This window comes from Diceros bicornis, chromosome 35 (genome assembly GCF_020826845.1).
Source record: "Diceros bicornis minor isolate mBicDic1 chromosome 35, mDicBic1.mat.cur, whole genome shotgun sequence".
Classification (NCBI taxonomy): Eukaryota; Metazoa; Chordata; class Mammalia; order Perissodactyla; family Rhinocerotidae; genus Diceros; species Diceros bicornis.
Window position 1 is genome coordinate 31,346,993 of NC_080774.1, and position 18,483 is coordinate 31,365,475.

Consider the following 18,483-nt stretch of genomic DNA (forward strand, 5'->3'; position numbering starts at 1 on the left):
TTCAGACATTCAAAAGCTGAGAGAATCAATCATTGGCAGGTCACTACTACAAGAGATGTGAAAGGAATCCCTCAAGGCAGCAGGAGAACAGCACTAGACGGACAACTGGGACCACACACAGGAATGACGATCACCTCAGCTGCTCAACGTGGGCAAACAGCAAAGACTTGCACCACATTTAAAAATATAATTGAATGTTAAAGCAAAAAGAATGATTTATTGTGGGGTTCATAACTCAGATAAAAGTAAAATATGACCAACAACATCACCAAGGCCAAGAAGGGGAAACAGAAGGGGACCGTCGTGAGGCGGCACAGCGTCACTGAAGGTGGACTGGCACGAACAGAAGATGTAGGCGGTCATCCTCACAGCAACCACGAAAAACAAAGTGAAGTAGAAGAGCCAAGAAGCTAATACAGGGATCAAGTGGAATCATACCAATAATTAGCCCAAAAGAAGATAGAAAAAAGGGGGAAACAGGAACAAACAAATGGGATAAATAGAAAACGAACAGCAACCTGGTGGATTTAAACCCAACCATGCCAATAGTCACATTAACGTGCTTACAAATTAAATGTAATTACCTAATAAAAGGCAGACTGTCAGATGGAAAAAAACCAAGACATCACTCTAGGCTAGCTACAAGAAGCCCAGAGACAGGATAAAAAGTAAAGATGGAGGAATATACAGCATGCTAAGGCTACACCAAAGGAAAGCAAGAGTGGTTATAGGAACAGTGCGGTTTTCATTTTCTGGTATTTGTTTTCTGCTGACAGCAGCACTTTATGAGTCCGGACAGTGGCCTTGGTCTGGGAGACTGGCTGGGATGGCTGGGATGGACGGACCGGCCCCATCAGGCATCCTCCAAGAAGGTTTAGAGGAAACTCCACTCTGGATGAGGCCAGGCAGCAGGGGTGGGACGGGCGCCAGGGCACACGGAGGGGGGCAGCGACCACTTTGCTCCAGCACTTGGGGACCAGGTGGTGAGCCTGGGGCCTCCCACTCCACCACTCATCTCTTGCTTCTCCAAGAGCGCCACAGTGGGTTTGAGCCCATGGCTGGGGGGTGGACTAGCAGGAACTCAGGGTCTCTCAGTTCTGGCGTTCTCTGCCTCCCAGTAGGGTGCTGGTCAGGGGTGGAGAGCAGGCCCCCCCAGACAGCACCTCCCCACAGGGAGCAGAGCACTTGTGTGGGGTCCAGGCAGGGGAGAGCACAGGCCAGGACCAACAGTGTTGCTTTCAAAGCAAAGAATTTTACCAGGGAAAGAGGGTCATTTCATAATAATAAAGGGGGCAATTCATCAGGAAGGCAGAACAGTCCTTAACGGTTATGTATCATTAGAGCCATAGCTTCTAGACACAGAGCTTCAAAATATACAAAGAAAAACTGGCAGAACTGAAAGGAGAAATAGGCGATCCACAATCAAAGTTTCTACACTCTTGATAACTGAGTGACAGAAATCAGTAAGGACACAGAGGACCTGGCCAGCACTGTCAACCACACTGACCTGACTGACACCATAGAACACTCCCCCAATGCAGCAGAATACACGTTCTTCTCACGTGCACAGGGGACATCTGCCAAAAGAGACCACATTCTCCACCAACCTAAGACAAGTCTCAACAAATCTCACATAATCCAAATAAGAGTTTGATCAGTGGTGGGAGGGAAGAGCGGGCCCCCGAGAGCCCTGAGAACCTTGCTGTCACCTCCAGCTCCAGGCTCCGTCACTGCACCCTTGAGTGGTGAGCCGGCCCAGTCACCATCACCACACCCTGAGCCAGGACCTTCAGCTGTCCCCGCCCCCAGTGCTGCTGACACAAAGCCCAGCACCATGGACAGGGCGCAGGCACAAGAGGGTAAGCACAACAAGTTTGGGGAAGAGTAAAATGGTTTCATGTAAGAAATAGATATGGTTTCATCAACAGGAAGGACAGCAAGGAAGATGTACACAGACCACCACAAAGAGGAAGAACCGCAGCGAGGACCTTCGCAGTGCAGAAGACGGGGAGACTGTGCAGTCTGACACTGTGGAAGGAGAAAGGGTGCAGAGGGAGCAAGTGTGACAGGCCCTGGGGGAGCTGCAGTATATGCAGCAGAACGGGACCCTCATAGACGCTGTCCACGTCACAGGGGTCCTTCATACAACCACCAGCAGAATTAGCAGAATAGTGACAGTGGGGAAGAATGAGGGATCAAGAGTGCTCCCGAAGGCCAGGCCCCACAGTGCCGGCCCGAACACACACAGGCCACAGTTCCCACCTTACTACATGCGGAGACCCTATGGGTGACAACCACAGTGTTCCAATCCTCCTGTGCAGGGAGCAGTGATGGAGGGGACTGACAACCAGCATGCAGGAGAACAAGGGAGACCAGTGAGACAGAAGCTGTATCAGGGTGTAGACCACAATTCCACAGGGGTCCTCCTCGCCAAAGACAGCATAGAGAGGACAGCCATGAAGATCAGGAAAGTCAAGGAGATGAGACTTAACATAAGCAGCCCCCTCAACATCAGCACCACCATAACTTCAACGACCAACACAGATGCCAAGAAAACCCTAAACCGTACGATGGCAAAGAGACAAGAGCAGCTGATCCACCAGCTGAGAACTCCTCCCCTCCCGAGGCTGAGCCGGGCAGGCTGAGGAAATGCAGGCTCACCATCCCTCCACCATCTGCTTTAGTCATCCAACAAGAAGAAACGCACATGAAATTCCAGCAATGATAAATGAATAGAAGATCGGAACTGAAGACCCTAAGTGCTTGCTTTTTTCCTCTTGACCAGATAATGAACTATCTGCATTATCTATGCAGCATGAGACTTTTATCATTTTATCTAAAGATGCCTCTTTTTGGTAATGACAAACGTGTTTTGTTTTGTTTTGTTAAGCCCAGTTTTTCTCAATACACCTTTAAAGGTTTTTAAATTGTTTCATATCTGGTCAAGTTAAGTTTTTAAGAATCTCAGTTCTAATTTGTGATAAAAGTTTACAACTTGATATTTTTTAAAAAACTCAACAAACTGCAAGCACCTGTTAATAAAGGTCTTTAAAAAATTCAAACAGTACAAATATGTTTTCAGAATGTTGGAACTAAATTAGAAACCAGTAACACAGATATCTGAAAAATCCCCAAATATCTGAAATTAATAACAAGGGAGATTAGAAAATACTTTGACTGGAAAGAAAATGAAAACATGACATACCAAAATTTGTGAGATGCAGCTTAAACAGTGCCTAGAGGTAAACATACAAAACAGTCATATCAGAAAAAGTTACAAAGGTCTAAAATCAATGATCTACAAAGCTCTTTCAGAAAATGGAAGAGAAATGAATGCTTCCCAACTCACTCTATGAGGCCGGCATCACCCTGGTACCAAAACCAATGACAATATAAGGAACCTACAGACCACTATCCCTCATGAACACAGACAGAGAAAATCACTCAAAAGTTTCTACATCAATGACCTAAGCTTTCACCTTAAGAAGCTAGAAAAAGAGTCAATATCGAAATTATGCAGGAGAAGGGAAATAATAAAGAGCATAAATAAACTAAACAGAAAACAGAAAGAGATTAAAAAAGAGAGAGAAAAATCAGTGAAACCAAAACCTGGTTCTTTGAGCTGAACATTCACATTGATAAACCCCTAGCCTAATTGATTCAGAGAAAGAAAAGACACACATTACCGACATCACGAATGAAAAACTGGATGTCACTACTGATACTAAGATACTGAAAGGGTAAAAGAATATTATGAATGACTCTGCACCAATAAATTCCACAACACAGATGAAACAGACAAATTCCTTCACCTACTACTGGAGCTCACTCAAGGAGAGAGAACCACAATAAAAATGAACTAGGCAGTCAAAATGGCCACATCAGGACCCAGATAATTTTAAGGATGGGTGTTATTTTCCCATCATATAATTAAGATCACATTACAGTTCAGAAATCGCAAACTACTTCAAGTGGTTTCCAATTTCCTAGCCCAGCATTGCAATCTCCTAGCTCATGAGAGTGATGGTCTGGAAGCCTAGAAATTCTGCTTCTGGCCTCGTCCTTAATAAGCGAAAGACAGCAGGCTAATTCACAGGTGATAGGCTAATTCAGGTTCCAACCAAACTCCAATACTGAGCCAGAAAAAAAATTACCCCTCGACAGGGACAAATTCTCCAGAAGGTACTCAACTTTGTGATAAGGCTCTGGGATGCATGAAGTAGGACTTTATCAAAATTTCTGCAGCTGGAAAGGATTAAATTCCTTTTGAGAAACAAACCCTTCTAACACAAGAGGAAAATATCTGGAATGGCCAAAATTGTCTCAGAGAAGATCAGTGTAAGTTTTTTTAGGTTAAATTCACATCAACTCCTCACCACCTCCCCCTCACCTGAAGTTTCTCAATTTAGTTGGTTCAACTAAGTACCATGAACTCTTAAAATCATATTTAGGGAGTGACGTCAGCATCATGGCAGAGTGAGCTTCCCCCACTGAACTCTTCCCTTCTAAGACACAACAAAAAGGACATTCATATTCCAACAGAAGCTAGTCATACAATGCAGGGGATGTCTAAGGCACCCAGGCAGCTGTACACCGAAGGACTGAGGTGCTGGAATCTCCAGAGGAAGTGGAAGGAGGCAAGAGGAGCTCCCTTCCTTCCACAAGGACTGCCACCGAGAGACTGAGACCATTCGGCTTTCGGAGAAGGGGGCGGGGCAGCTCACCATATGAAAAACGCCGCTCTCCAAGACCCCTCACAGCCAGAGAGGATCCCGCTATGGAGGGAGCACAATTGTTGCAAGGGTAGTTTCAACAAGCTAGCCTCTCGAGCAGAGAGCAAGAGCAAGGCGAGAAACCTCTGAGATCGGGGAGGCGAAGTAAGCGCCCCTCTCCAACCTGGCCTGCCTGACTGGTGCTTCAGCACAGCAGCACTTCAGCTCAGCCGCGTCCCCAGAGGCAGCGGCCCCCAGGCGCCCAGCCCAATCAGCAGTGGGGTGAGCCTGCACCCCCGCATCAGAGGCAGCGGCAGCTTAATCCCCACCACGCCACAGCCCCAGCTTCTCCAGCTGGACCAAGCCATGGCCCCAGCTGCCCCAGCTCCACCATGCCATGGCCCCAGCTCTTTTGGCTGGAACATGCCCCACCCTGAGCTCCTTCAGCTTGACCGCCTTCCCCCCCGGCTCCCGTTGCTTCAGCTTGGCCTATGCATAGGCTCCAGCTGACTTGGCACCAGCAACTTCGGCCCAGCACACTCAGTTCCAGCTTCTTTGGCCCAGCGCACTCCAGTTCCAGCTTCTTTGGCCCAGCGCACTCCAGTTCCAGCTTCTTTGGCTCAGTGCACTCCAGTTCCAGCTTCTTTGGCCCAGAGTGCTCCAATTCCAGATTCTTTGGCCCAGCGGCACTTCAGTTGCAGCTGCTTCAACCCACCCACACCTGAGCCCCACCTGCTTTGGCCTAGCTGTGCTCCAGCTCCAGCTGTTTCCATGCTTCCCCCCCAGCAGCCTCCACTCAGCCACACCACAGATGAGCCAGGGGCCAACAAGAGTGCCCACGGATTGAGGCGGGCCAGAATACACATGTCTTGACCCCCACCCAGCAGCAGCAAGAGGAAACTGCGAACAGATATTTTCACTATGAGGAAAGGTAAGCCAACACCAACAGGCACCATGCAAAAATATATTAAATCTCCAGATCAAAAGGAAAATGACAAGCATCCAGAAGTCAACCCGGAAAGCACAGAAATGTATAACCTTAATGACAGAGAATTCAAAATAGCCATCATAAAAAAGCTTAATGAAATACAAGAAAACACAGACAGACAATTCAGTGAAATTGGGAGTTTCTTCACAAAAGAGATTGAAACTATAAAAAAAAAATCAGAAATCTTAGAGATGAAAAACACTATAGAGGAGATAAAAACAAATCTGGAAGCCTTAAGCACCAGAGCTGACAATATGGAGGAAAGAATTAGCAATATTGAGGACAGCAATGCAGAAGTGCTCCAGATGAAGAAGGAAAGAGAAATAAAACTAAAAAGAAAAGAAGAAACTCTCCAAGACATATCCGACTCAGTTAGGAAATCCAACATAAGGATTATACGTATTCCAGAGGGAGAAGAGAGGAAAAAAGGAGCAGAGAACTTGTTCAAAGAAATAATATCTGAGAACTTCCCAAACCTGGGGAAGGAGCTGGAAATACCAGTGAATGAAATCAATAGATCTCCTAAATATATCAACATGAAAAGACTCTCTCCATGGCATATAGTAATAAAGATGGCAAAAGTCAACGACAAAGAAAAAATATTAAGGGCAGCCAAACAAAAAAAAAATAACATACAAAGGATTTCCTCTCAGGCTTTCAGTTGATTTCTCGACAGAAAATTTACAGGCTAGGAGAGAGTGGAACAATATATTCAAAATTCTAAAGGACAAAAACTTTCAGCCAAGAATATTTTATCCAGCAAAAATATCCTTCAGATATGAGGGAGAAATAATAACTATCTCAGAAAAACAAAAGCTAAGGGAGTTCATTGCCACCAGACCCCACCACAAGAAGTGCTCAAGAAGGCCCTCATGCCTGAGGGAAAAAAGAGAAAGAGGATTCAAAGTTTTAAACGAGGAGGAAAATAGGTCGAAAAAACCAGAACAATTGCAGTCCTCTATCAAAATAGATTAGAAAACACTTAATTATAAAACCAAAGATCAAGGTAAGGTAAGTACCAAGCATAAATATAACCTCATCACGTTAAACACGAACTCACAATGCAAGAAGGAATAAGATGTAACAACAATAACATAGAAGGGGAAGAGGAAAGGGATTGAATCGACTTAGTCTAAGGGAATAAGAGACCATCAAAAAATGGACTATCACATCCACAAGATTTTTTATACAAACCTCATGGTAAGCACTAACCAAATAACCAGAACAGAATCACACATGATAAAGAAAGAGACAACTAAGAGAACCCCCATACAGAACTACCAAACTAAATTGGTAGTCCAAAACACATGGGACAAGAAACAAAAGAAATGCAAAAGAACTGGAAAAAGAGTGATAAAATAACAACAAGCCCCCTTATATCAATAATTACCCTAAATGTAAATGGAATGAACTCTCCAATCAAAAGACACAGAGAGTGGTGGGATGGATTAAAAAACAAGACCCAACAATATGCTGCCTCCAGGAAACACATCTCAGCTCTAAAGACAAACACAGGTTCAGAGAGAAAGGATGGAAGACAATACTCCAAGCTAATGGCAAACAAAAGAAAGCAGGTATTGCCATACTTATATCAGACAAAGTTGACTTCAAGATAAAACAGGTAATGAGAGACAAAGAGGGGCAATATATAATGATAAAAGGGACACTCCACCAAGAAGACATAGCACTTTTAAATATATATGCAGCCAATACAGGAGAACCAAGGTACATAAAGCAACTATTAACAAACCTAAAAGGAGTGACACACACAACACAATAATACTAGGGGATCTTAACACCCCACTCTCATCAATGGACAGATCATCCAGACAGAAAATAAATAAGGAAATAATGGACCTAAATGAAAAACTAGATGAGATGGACTTAATAGACATACACAGAGCACTCCATCCAAACACAGCAGATTACACATTCTCCTCAAGCGTGCATGGAACATTCTCAAGAATAGACCATATGTTGGGAAAGAAGGCATGCTTATATAAAGTTAAGAAGATTGAAATCATAACAACCATCTTTTCAGACCATAATGCCATGAAGTTAGAAATCAACTACAAGGAAAATACTGGGAAAGTGACAAAGCTGTGGAGACTCAACAACATGCTACTAGACTACCAATGGATCATTGATGAAATTAAAGGATAAATCAAAGCATATTTGGAGACATATGAAAATGAAAATACACCATACAAACTCATATGGGATGCAGCAAAAGCAGTCCTGAGAGGGAAACTCATAGCAATACAGGCCCAACTTAACAAACAAGAAAAAGCCCAAATAAGCAACCTCAAACTACGCCTAACAGAATTAGAAAAAGAAGAACAGACAAAGCATAAAGTCAGCAGAAGGAGGGAAATAAAATTCAGGGCAGAAATAAATGAAATTGAAATTTAAAAAACGGTAGAAAGGATCAATGAAACAAAGAGCTGGTTCTTTGAGAAGACAAACAAAATTGACAAACCCTTAGCCAGACTCACTAAGAAAAAAAGAAAGAAGGCTCAAATAAACAAAATTAGAAATGAAAAAGGAGAAATTACAACAGATACCACAGAAATACAAAAGATTATAAGAGAATACTATGAAAAACTATATGCCAACAAATTGGAAAATCTAGAAGAAATGGATAAATTCCTAGACTCATACAACCTCCCAAAACTGAATCAAGAAGAAATAGAGAACCTGAATAGACCAATCACAAGTAAAGAGATTGAAACAGTAATCAAAAACCTCCCAAAAAATAAAAGTCCAGGACCAGATGGCTTCTCTGGAGAATTTTACCAAACATTCAAAGAAGACTTAATACCTATCCTTCTCAAACTACTTCAAAAAATAGAGGAAGATGGAACACTTCCCAACACATTCTATAAGGCCAACATCACCCTGATACCAAAGCCAGGCAAAGACAACACTAAGAAGGAAAACTACAGGCCAATATCCCTGATGAACATAGATGCAAAAATCCTCAACAAAATATTGGCAAACTGAATACAGCAATACATTAGAAAGATCATACCCCATGATAAAGTGGGACTTATTCCAGGGACACAGGGATGGTTCAACATCTGCAAATCAATCAATGTGATACACCACATTAACAAAACAAGGAATAAAAACCATATGATCATCTCAATAGATGCAGAGAAGGCTTTTGACAAGATCCAACATCCATTTATGATAAAAATTCTCAACAAAATGAGTATAGAAGGGAAGTACCTTAACATAATAAAGGCCATATATGACAAACCCACAGCCAGCATCATACTCAGTGGGGAAAAACTGAAAGCCATCCCTCTGAAAACAGGGACAAGACAAGGGTACCCACTCTCGCCACTCTTATTCAACACAGTACTGGAGGTTCTGGCCCGAGCAATTAGGCAAGAAAAAGGAATAAAAGGAATCCAAATAGGCAACGAAGAAGTGAAACTCTCGCTGTATGCATTTGACATGATTTTATATATAGAAAACCCTAAAGAATCCATCAGAAAACTATTAGAAATAATCAGCAACTACAGCCAAGTGGCAGGGTACAAAATCAACCTACAGAAATCAGTTGCATTTCTATACACCAATGACGAACTAACAGAAAGAGAACTCAAGAAGACAATCCCATTTACAATTACAACAAAAAGAATAAAATATCTAGGAGTACATTTAACCAAGGAAGCGAAAGACCTATACAATGAAAACTATTAAGATATTATTGAGTGATATCAATGATGACAGAAAGAAATGGAAAAATATTCCATGCACTTGGATTGGAAGAATAAACATAGTTAAAATGTCCATACTACCTAAAGCAATCTACAGATTCAATGCAATCCCAATCAGAATCCCAAGGACATTCTCCACAGAAATAGAACAAAGAATACTAACATTCATATGGGGTAACAAAAGACCCCGTATAGCTAAAGCAATCCTGAAAAAGAAGAACAAAGCTGGAGGCATCACAATCCCTGACTTCAAAACGTACTACAAAGCGATAGCAATTAAAACAGCATGGTACCGGTACAAAAACAGACACGCAGATCAATGGAACAGAATTGAAAGTCCAGAAATAAAACCTCATATCCATGGGCAGCCAAACTTTGACAAAGGAGGTAAGGACATACAGTGGAGAAAGGAAAGTCTCTTCAATAAATGGTGCTGGGAAAACTGGACAGCCACTTGCAAAAGAATGAAAGTAGACCACCTTCTTTCGCCATACACAAAAATTAACTCAAAATGGATCAAAGACCTGAAGGTGAGACCTGAAACTATAACACTCTTGGAGGAAAATATAGGTAGTACACTACTCGCCGTCAGCCATAAACGGATCTTCTTGAATTCCAAGTCTACTCAGACAAGGGAAACAAAAGAAAAAATAAACAAGTGGGACTTCCTCGGATTAAAGAGCTTCTACAAGGCAAATGAAACCAGGATCAAAATGAATAGGGAACCCACCAGCTGGGAAAAAAATATTTGCAAACCATATATCTGACAAGGGATTAATCTCTATAATATATAAAGAACTCACACAACTGAATAACAAAAAAACAAACAACCCAACCAAAAAATGGGCAGAGGAAATGAACAGACACTTCTCCAAAGGAGATATACAGATGGCCAATAGGCACATGAAAAGATGCTCAGCATCACTAGACATCAGGGAAATGCAAATCAAAACCACACTAAGATACTACCTTACACCCGTTAGAACGGCTATAATCACTAAGACAAAAAGCAACAAATGTTGGAGAGGCTGTGGAGTAATGGGAACCCTAATCCACTGCTGGTGGGAATGCAAACTGGTGCAGCCTCAGTGGAAAACAGTATGGAGATTCGTCAAAAAATTAAAAATAGAAATACCTTATGATCCAGCTATCCCACTACTGGGTATCTACCCAACGAACCTGAAACCAACAATCCAAAGAGGCTTATGCACCCCTATGTTCATCGCAGCATTATTCACTGTAGCCAAGACATGGAAGCAACCCAAGTGTTCCTTGACTGATGAATGGATAAAGAAGATGTGGTATATGTACCATAGAATACTACTCAGCCATAAAGAACGACAAAATCGTCCCATTTGCAACAACATGGATGGACCTGGAGGGTATTATGTTAAGTGAAATAAGCCAGAAAGAGAAAGACAAACAGGGCATGATTTCACTCATATGTGGAAGATAAACCAACACGCGCAGAGATAGAACTGTTGGCAGTTACCAGGGGCTAGGGGGGTGGGGGGTGGGCACAAGGGGTGGAGGGATGCACTTTTATGGTGACTTATAAACAATAATGGACAACAAAAATTTCACAATAAAAAAAGTCACTGATGACTTCCATGTTGCTAAAAAAAAAAAATCACATTTAGGCCTTTCAACTTGAGAAGACCCTATTATACCAAGAAACAATAGCTGAATAGCTCTTCTGAAAGTATTAATCATGGGATTTTTCTTTTTTAAGACAAAGCCTTTGCTAAAAATAACAGCTACTAAAAATGATGACATGTACAAATTTCTTCTAATCCGGAAGCTTCCTTTTACCTGTCAGGTAATAGAAGAGACTTTTCCTTTACACTTGGAATACTTCACCTCTAATAAAATTATTTTTGAGCAGCTTGATTTCATGCTGTGCAATGACCAGTAAGAGAAGCTCAAAGCCAACTTTTACAAGAGGACAATGCAGAGGTTAGTGTGAGTTATTATACAGTCACACACTTTGTACAAAGCTTGGAAGCTACTACAATGGTCAGGAGGGGACACTGAGGCTGAGATGACTAGCCATCAGCCTCACTACCTGGGAACAAGTGAACCTTGACCTGGACCATGTAAAGTCCTGTCCCAGGGACATTCTGGCCTCTCTCCACACAAGGCTGTCTCTTGGGCACCACTTGTTTTAGAAGTACACAATGCCGCAGGTTCCACAATGCTGGGTTCCACTGATGTGTAAACATTTAATGTATTAATTCAACAATTACCCAGTAGATACCTATTAGCTGAGGATACAAAAATGAACAGATTAAAGGCAGAAGCCCACTCTGCTGGGGGAAAACAGGAATTCTCATATATTGCTGATGGAAGGGAATCTGACAATATCTACAGGCTCACAGCCGTCCACTTCCGGCATCCCCTACACACCTACACCAGCAAGAAACGGCACAGGCACAGATCACTCATTGCAGCTTTATGTGTAAAGACCGGAAAACATCCCAGTCTCCAGGGATACGGAACAGGCTGAACAACCTACAGCCACACTCTGGATCACTGTGCGGGGTAAAGGACAATGCAGATCCTTGTATGCTGAGACGGAGGGAGCTGGACTCTTCGTACAATCAAAAAACAGGTGCAGGAGTGTGTACTGTCTGCTACCTTTGGGCAAGAAAGAGGGGATATAAGCATGTCTATTCCTGTTTGCTTGGTTTTGCTTTTAGAAAAATTATACGTATAAACAACCAGAGGGGAAACAAGTATCTAATGGAGAAAGCAAGATTTTTCTGCATATACCGTTTTTGATCATTCTTACCTCAAGGCCTTATAAATATTGCCCATTTTTAAGTGCCCTCCTGAGCTCACAGCATAGCAGAGACACACAGGAGAGAGTTCAAGTGCAGCACTTGGTGTTGCTTCGGGAAGGAACAGCCTGGAAGGGCGAGGGCAGAGGGTGACCACACCTGCGCAGTGTGCCGGGCGCCCACCCCTGACCCGCAAGGTGTGGATACGACCTGGTTAGCACGCAGTTCCCGGCGCTGGCCGTCAAGAACACCACCCATGCGCCCCGATACCACCCGGGCCTGTCCTCCACGCCCCACCGCCTCCACTGCCCCCAGCAGCCCCCGCCCCGCCGCCCGCCGAACCACGGCGATCTGTGATCGCCGGTAGGCTGCACGCTGCGCTCCCACCTCCTCTGGGTCCAACGCTACACGACAGACTGCCGGCCCGCCGCATCCTGATTGGCTCGTTGCCCCCGTGACTGCCCGCCGATAGCTATGGGCCATTTCCTTGACCAGAGAAACCGCTCTCTTGATTGGTCTTCACTTTGGGCGGGAAGTGATGGCGGCGGCAGAGCAGCGGCTGACGGTCTGGTGCGGCGTCGGCGGGAAGCTGCGCGGCTGACGGCCTGAGCGACTGTGGAGGGGCGGCCGCGGGGCAGGAGGGAGCCCCTGGTGAGCGGGGAGGCCACGCTGCCATAGCTCTCACCGCCTGAGCCCCACGTGTCCGTCTGTGAAGTGCGGTCTCACCACCAGCCGCGCAGGGTGTGGAAGGGACAGGGCTGGTCCCTGTGAAAGGCCTTGCCGACGTCAGCTGAGCAAACGCCTGTGCGGGCTGTTCCGTCAGCGGCCTCGTACTGGCGCTGAGGTCAGTGTCCTGGGCTGGGGAGAAGCTTTAAGCCCCGGATCTGTCAGGGGCAGACGTGTAACCGGACTCTTGCAAGAGCACGTGGTGTGGACCACGTGATGGGTCCCCTAAAGGATGTGGCCGGGAAGCTCTAGGAGGGAGGGGGTACTTCTGCCTTCCGGGGGATTTAGGACTTGTGAGCAGGTCTTAAAGAAAGTATCGCGACGTTTCCAAGCAGCAGAGACGGAAGGGTGGAGAGGGCGGGGTGGAGAGTTGTGAGATTCAGCTGGGCACGTGGACGGCGGTGAAGAGGATGACACTGGCAGCTCTGGGCGGGGCTGGCGTGACCATGGCTGGACCAAGGAGTTTGGCTTTCCTGGGTGGGCGGAAGCCAGGCGGCAACAGATGCAGGTTGGACTGGTCGTCTAGGGGGAGCATATGGCAGCTCGAAGAGGATGGGGGCAAGAGACCCCACAAGTGGTCATTGCAGGAGGACAAAGAATTATCCCACACACACGCCCTGGTGAAAGGACACACAGAATTTCCAAGGTTCCTGGAAGGATGACTGAGGCCCTCAGTTTATCCCCCCCAACACCCCCCTGCCCATTCCTGCAGCTGGTCCATGGGAGAGTGTGTTTACCCTACAGAGGGAAAGAGCTGCTTCTCCTGGCTCTTCTAAGCAAAACCTGAATGAGCTGGAATTCTCATAGAGAAGGCAGGACAGAAAAGGAGTTAAATATAGAGAATATAAATACATAAATATAAATTATATATAATAATTTACAAATATAAATTATATGTTAATGTAGCAATAAATATAAAGTAAAAATTAGAAAAACAAAGATGCAAAATGTAGATTTTGTACCCTGCCTACCACGGCTAGGCCAATGGGGGCATGGGGTAAGGTTCTCATGGGCAGTTCAAATGGTCTGGGTTTAAGCAACACCGCCTCCCCTCATGGATTCAATGGGACCAACTCTTCAGCTACCCACTCCCCCCTTGCACTGGCAGACTTCAGAGAGTGTGGTCTGGGGGTTAGAAGGGTCGGGCAGCTAGCTGGGGCTTCCAGGAAGTGGTGTTTGGAGAACCAGATATGCGACTTTTCCCAGGGAGGCCCAACATGGTGGGGACAAGGAACCAGAGTCAGCCTCAGGCAGAGAGGCTACAGGAATTGGGGGAGGGTGCATCTCTGGTGGGGGCTGGAGCAGGTGTAAACAGACGTGACTGCCATTGCCAGGGCTGGAGGACAAAACAAAGGAAAGGCTGGGAAACCAGTTCATGGTGAGGTGTAATGAGGATAATTGTGGAGAGGTAATATAGGGCAACATGCTGGTGGGCTTTGAATGGTGGAGTTTGGGCTAAATTTGGCATTGGGCAAAATAGCAGACTGGGGGAGGCGACAGCATGGGGACAGAGAGGATGGAAGCTACAGGAGACAGACAAAAGTGGAGGAAAAGGTAGCAATCAGGACTGACTTGGGAGAAATGTGAGACTTCTTTAGCCCTACCCCCCACCCCTCAAAAAAAAGAAAAAATCTCTCAGAAACTGGGGAGGGCCTGGACTACCTGAAATGAGTGAGCTGATTTGAGCAATTTCATTTGGATACTAACAGAAAAGGGAACTCCAGGAGGCAGAAGGACATAGGGACATCTGGGTCACATGTGGCATGTAGACTGAGTGATTAAGAGGAGTGGGGGGAGTAATGCCTTCACCTTGTTAACCTAAAAATTTATAAAGATCCAAAATGAGAGGCAGAGATTATTTTGGGATCAAAGAATTGCAATTCAGGGAGCACAGATTCAGGTAGAAACCCAAATACTGTCCCACTAGGGAGTAAAAGTCAGGAGCTTTTAAAGGCACGGAGAGGAGGTTTGCATTACAAAGACTGTTAATTGGGGTTGGTGACAGGAAACTAATCTTGGCTAAAATAATTGATTGCTAAGGCTAGGTAGAGGGAGGCAAAAGTCCACCACTGTGATGAGCTGCGAGTTTCCTGCAGCATTACTCAGATCAAAAGTTCATGTTCTCCTGGAGGAGGATGTGCATAAGACCCATTTCCTTCATGGCTTCCCAGCTCCATTTTAAAGCCCTTAGACATAAGTGACTCCATTTTATTTCACATTTCACATTTTTCCCCTTTTGATCAAGCGTCACTGATCAACCATAGATTTGTTTAGTCCCATATCCCTGGAATGGACCTGTCCCAGAAACTCATGTCCCACATCTGGGAGAATTTTTTTTCCCTAGTAGTTATTCTAAGGACTTGGTGTCATAAGGGTTAGGCCACATTTGAGCAACAATGAGGCAGTCAGGAAATAACACTTAGGGAGTTTCCTTGTCTGGGAATTTCATTTGGTTACCTGAAGGTTCATAAGCCTTATCTATCATTTCAATACATTGAGCAACCATAATCTTGGTGTTTGTAGAAGCTCTGGAGCAGATCTGACTGAGCAGTAACATAAGAGTTTGAATACAAGAACACATGGCAAAATTCCAATAATCATAAACAATATTTGAAGTCCTGATCTCATCCAAGCACGTATACCTGAAGGAAGCCAGCTGAAAACATCGATAGGGAACCAGAGGGTGTCATTAAAAGACATTGGACCAGAGACATCCTGTGCTATTTTTTATCATTTTTCCACATTCTAATTCAACCTCACCAGAAGAGTTGATGCAGGTACAGCAGGAGGTGTTGCCTATGACACAGATGCCACCCTGTTCTGCAAGGAGATAATCACATGCCATTTGATTATCTAATATAACACTCACTAGGGAATCCAGGGATCACTGTTGTTGAGCTAGGGCTCGAGAGGTAGAATTTGCTAGTGTAGCTATAGTCAGGGATATATTGTTTTATCAACAACTCATCGTGGACAGTGTCAGTACAAGGGACAAAGCCTTTGGCAATGGTAATCAACGGAGAGTAGATAGGGTGTAAAAAGGGGGTCTCCAATTCTCACCTAGACCTATGAGATTGTGGTTGGGTTTGTTCTTTAACAAGAACTTGAAACGGAAAACTGTGGTATCCCAAAAGGCATTGTCTTGCCATATGCCAGCTGTCTAGACATTCATAAGCCCAGGTTCCCCTTAGTAATCCACTCACAAAGGCGTACCCAAAAAGGGGGCACATAGTATGCAATGTCTTCTAGCTTTGTAGCAGTGTCAGTGGTCAGGAGCACTTGGTAAGGTCCTTTCCAAAGGGGCTCAAGGGCTGTCTTCCTCTGATGATGCTTCCAGAATACCCAGTCACCAGGCTTTAGACTGTGACCAACACAATCCTTTAAATTGGAATCCAGAAAAGTGTCTTTAACTTGTTGATGATGGGCTTGAGCATAAGACAATAGAGACTCACAGTAGCTGGTCTGACTCGCATAAGACAACAGGGGATCAGCAGAAGGCTGTGAACCAACAGACACTGATCTGCTGGTGACTGTCTCATGTGGAGTCAGTTTATGTTTTCCAAAGAGGGCACTGCGAACAGTCAGCAAGACTGAAGGCAATACCTAGGTGAGGGGAGTCCAGTCCACAGTATATAACAAAACTCAAAGACAATTAACAAGACTAGAATCTAATATCTACAAAGGTGCAAACAGAACTTTTCTTTCTACAATTACCTTTATTTTATTTATTTATTTATTTATTTTGCCAAAGATAATCACAGTAAAACTAATTTGTTTATATTAACAACTTGGCCTGATTATTTATACAAGTGAAAATAAGAATACTCACTGAGAGTTTCTGAATCCTGGAGGGATCGGGTCGAGAGAAAAAGTCAACGTTTCATCTTTGTTCACAAAGGTATGTCTTACCAAATTGTTGATAGCTTAAGAAAAAAGATTTAAATCTGGAAAAACAAAACATTAGAACATCCTCCTCAGTTCATGTAGTCTCAGGTAATTAATACTCGTTCTGCTTGAATCCACTTTTTCCATTAGTTTTCTTGACTTTGCCTGATGATTGAAGGTGATACTGACAGTGATAATCCCAAGAAGTTTGCAAAGTTTTCGTTAAGGTTCATATGATTTGCCCAGTGACGTGGGTGCCTTGGTCACTGGAGATTGTGGAAGGTACATCCCAAGTGGGAAGCACGTGTTCTGACAGTTTCTTTGCCATTGCGAGGGCATTAGCTCTGTGACAAGGGAAAGGCTTTAACCCATTCAGAAAACACATACAATAACAAGAATATATGTATGAGCCATAGGAAGTGGCAGTTGAATGAAGTCCAGCTGCAGTTGCTCAAAGGACCAGAGGGAGGAGTTCTGAGGCCTCTGGGGACAGGAATGGTTTTTCCTATAGCAGGTGAAGGAAAGTAAAAACTGAAAAGTGGGATTTGGCAGAGAGCCGGGAAGAGCCCAGTGGCCATCTTGGGTTTCCCGTAGTCCTGACTGCTTGTTGAATTTACAGCCATTGTTTCCCCACCTTGATTTCTCTGCTTCAGGAGCAGACTGTTACTATGTTATAAGGACATCAGGATGGCAGAAGTCTGGCAATGAGAGACTATTCTTTGCAGAGGCAGAGTGGACTTCTTTCACCTATGCCAGTCTTTAGAGATCCTGTTGTTGCTGGCTTTACATGAAAATCAGCTAAAGAGCTTTCCTGATATCTAATGTGAGCCTCAATTTTGATGGCGGACAGCATTTTATCCCAGGACATGTTAGACTTCCAGAAATTTCATATAATTTCTGGAACTCTTATAACATATACTTACAAAGACATAATATAAGAAGGCTTAATGTTATTTCTTATTTGACAATGCTTCCCATGTAATTTAAAATATCAGATAAGCCCAATTAATCTCTCTTTTTATAAGGAGAGAAAACCAATCTTTTGAAACGTTTCAGGGATCCTCTGAAAAATCCCAATGTTAGCTAGAGGTCAAAAAATATTTCATGTAGAATCTGATTTGGGGAAGTTTGTCAAAAATATCAAAGAGGATCTTAAAATACTTGCTTAAATAGGATCGCAGATCATTATGAAACAATATTTAATTACCTATTTAATTATAGTGACAAAAAGATTTCAAAGACATATATAAGGTTACATAGCTGCAAAACCTTAGCTCTCTGTAATAGGAGAGATTCAGCTTTTAACATAAAACACACAAAATTATTTTGATAAAACATAAAATCCGTGTCTTTCGAGCAGATTACTCAAAGGTAACGAAAAACTTTTCATAATCTGCTTATCAAGAATGGATTAAAAGCCCAAGAAACCTTGTCCTTATAACAAAAGCAGAGAGAAAACCAAATTCTCATTACGCACCAGCTTATTTTTGCTATTAAGACTCATTTACTTAATGAAATTCATTCCAATCTTAGCCAGCTTAACCATGCGCAAGACTCTTTTCTCAGGGTTCCTCTTCCACAAACTTTCTTATGTACATTGAGAATTTGTCCTTTCTTCTTTCCCATAACCAGTTTTACTTTAGGACAAATTTACTTTCTTAACA

The 18,483-nt window shown here is 43.7% G+C and overlaps 1 protein-coding gene and 1 pseudogene across 1 annotated transcript in view; both read left to right on the forward strand.

Moving 5' to 3' along the window:
* The window catches only part of LOC131398502 (leucine-rich repeat-containing protein 74B-like), an 84,855-nt gene that overhangs the window by 21,606 nt on the left and 44,766 nt on the right, over positions 1 to 18,483 (forward strand). The gene's annotated exons all lie outside the window — the stretch shown is intronic.
* LOC131398029 (Y-box-binding protein 1-like) lies at positions 253 to 12,809 on the forward strand (annotated as a pseudogene).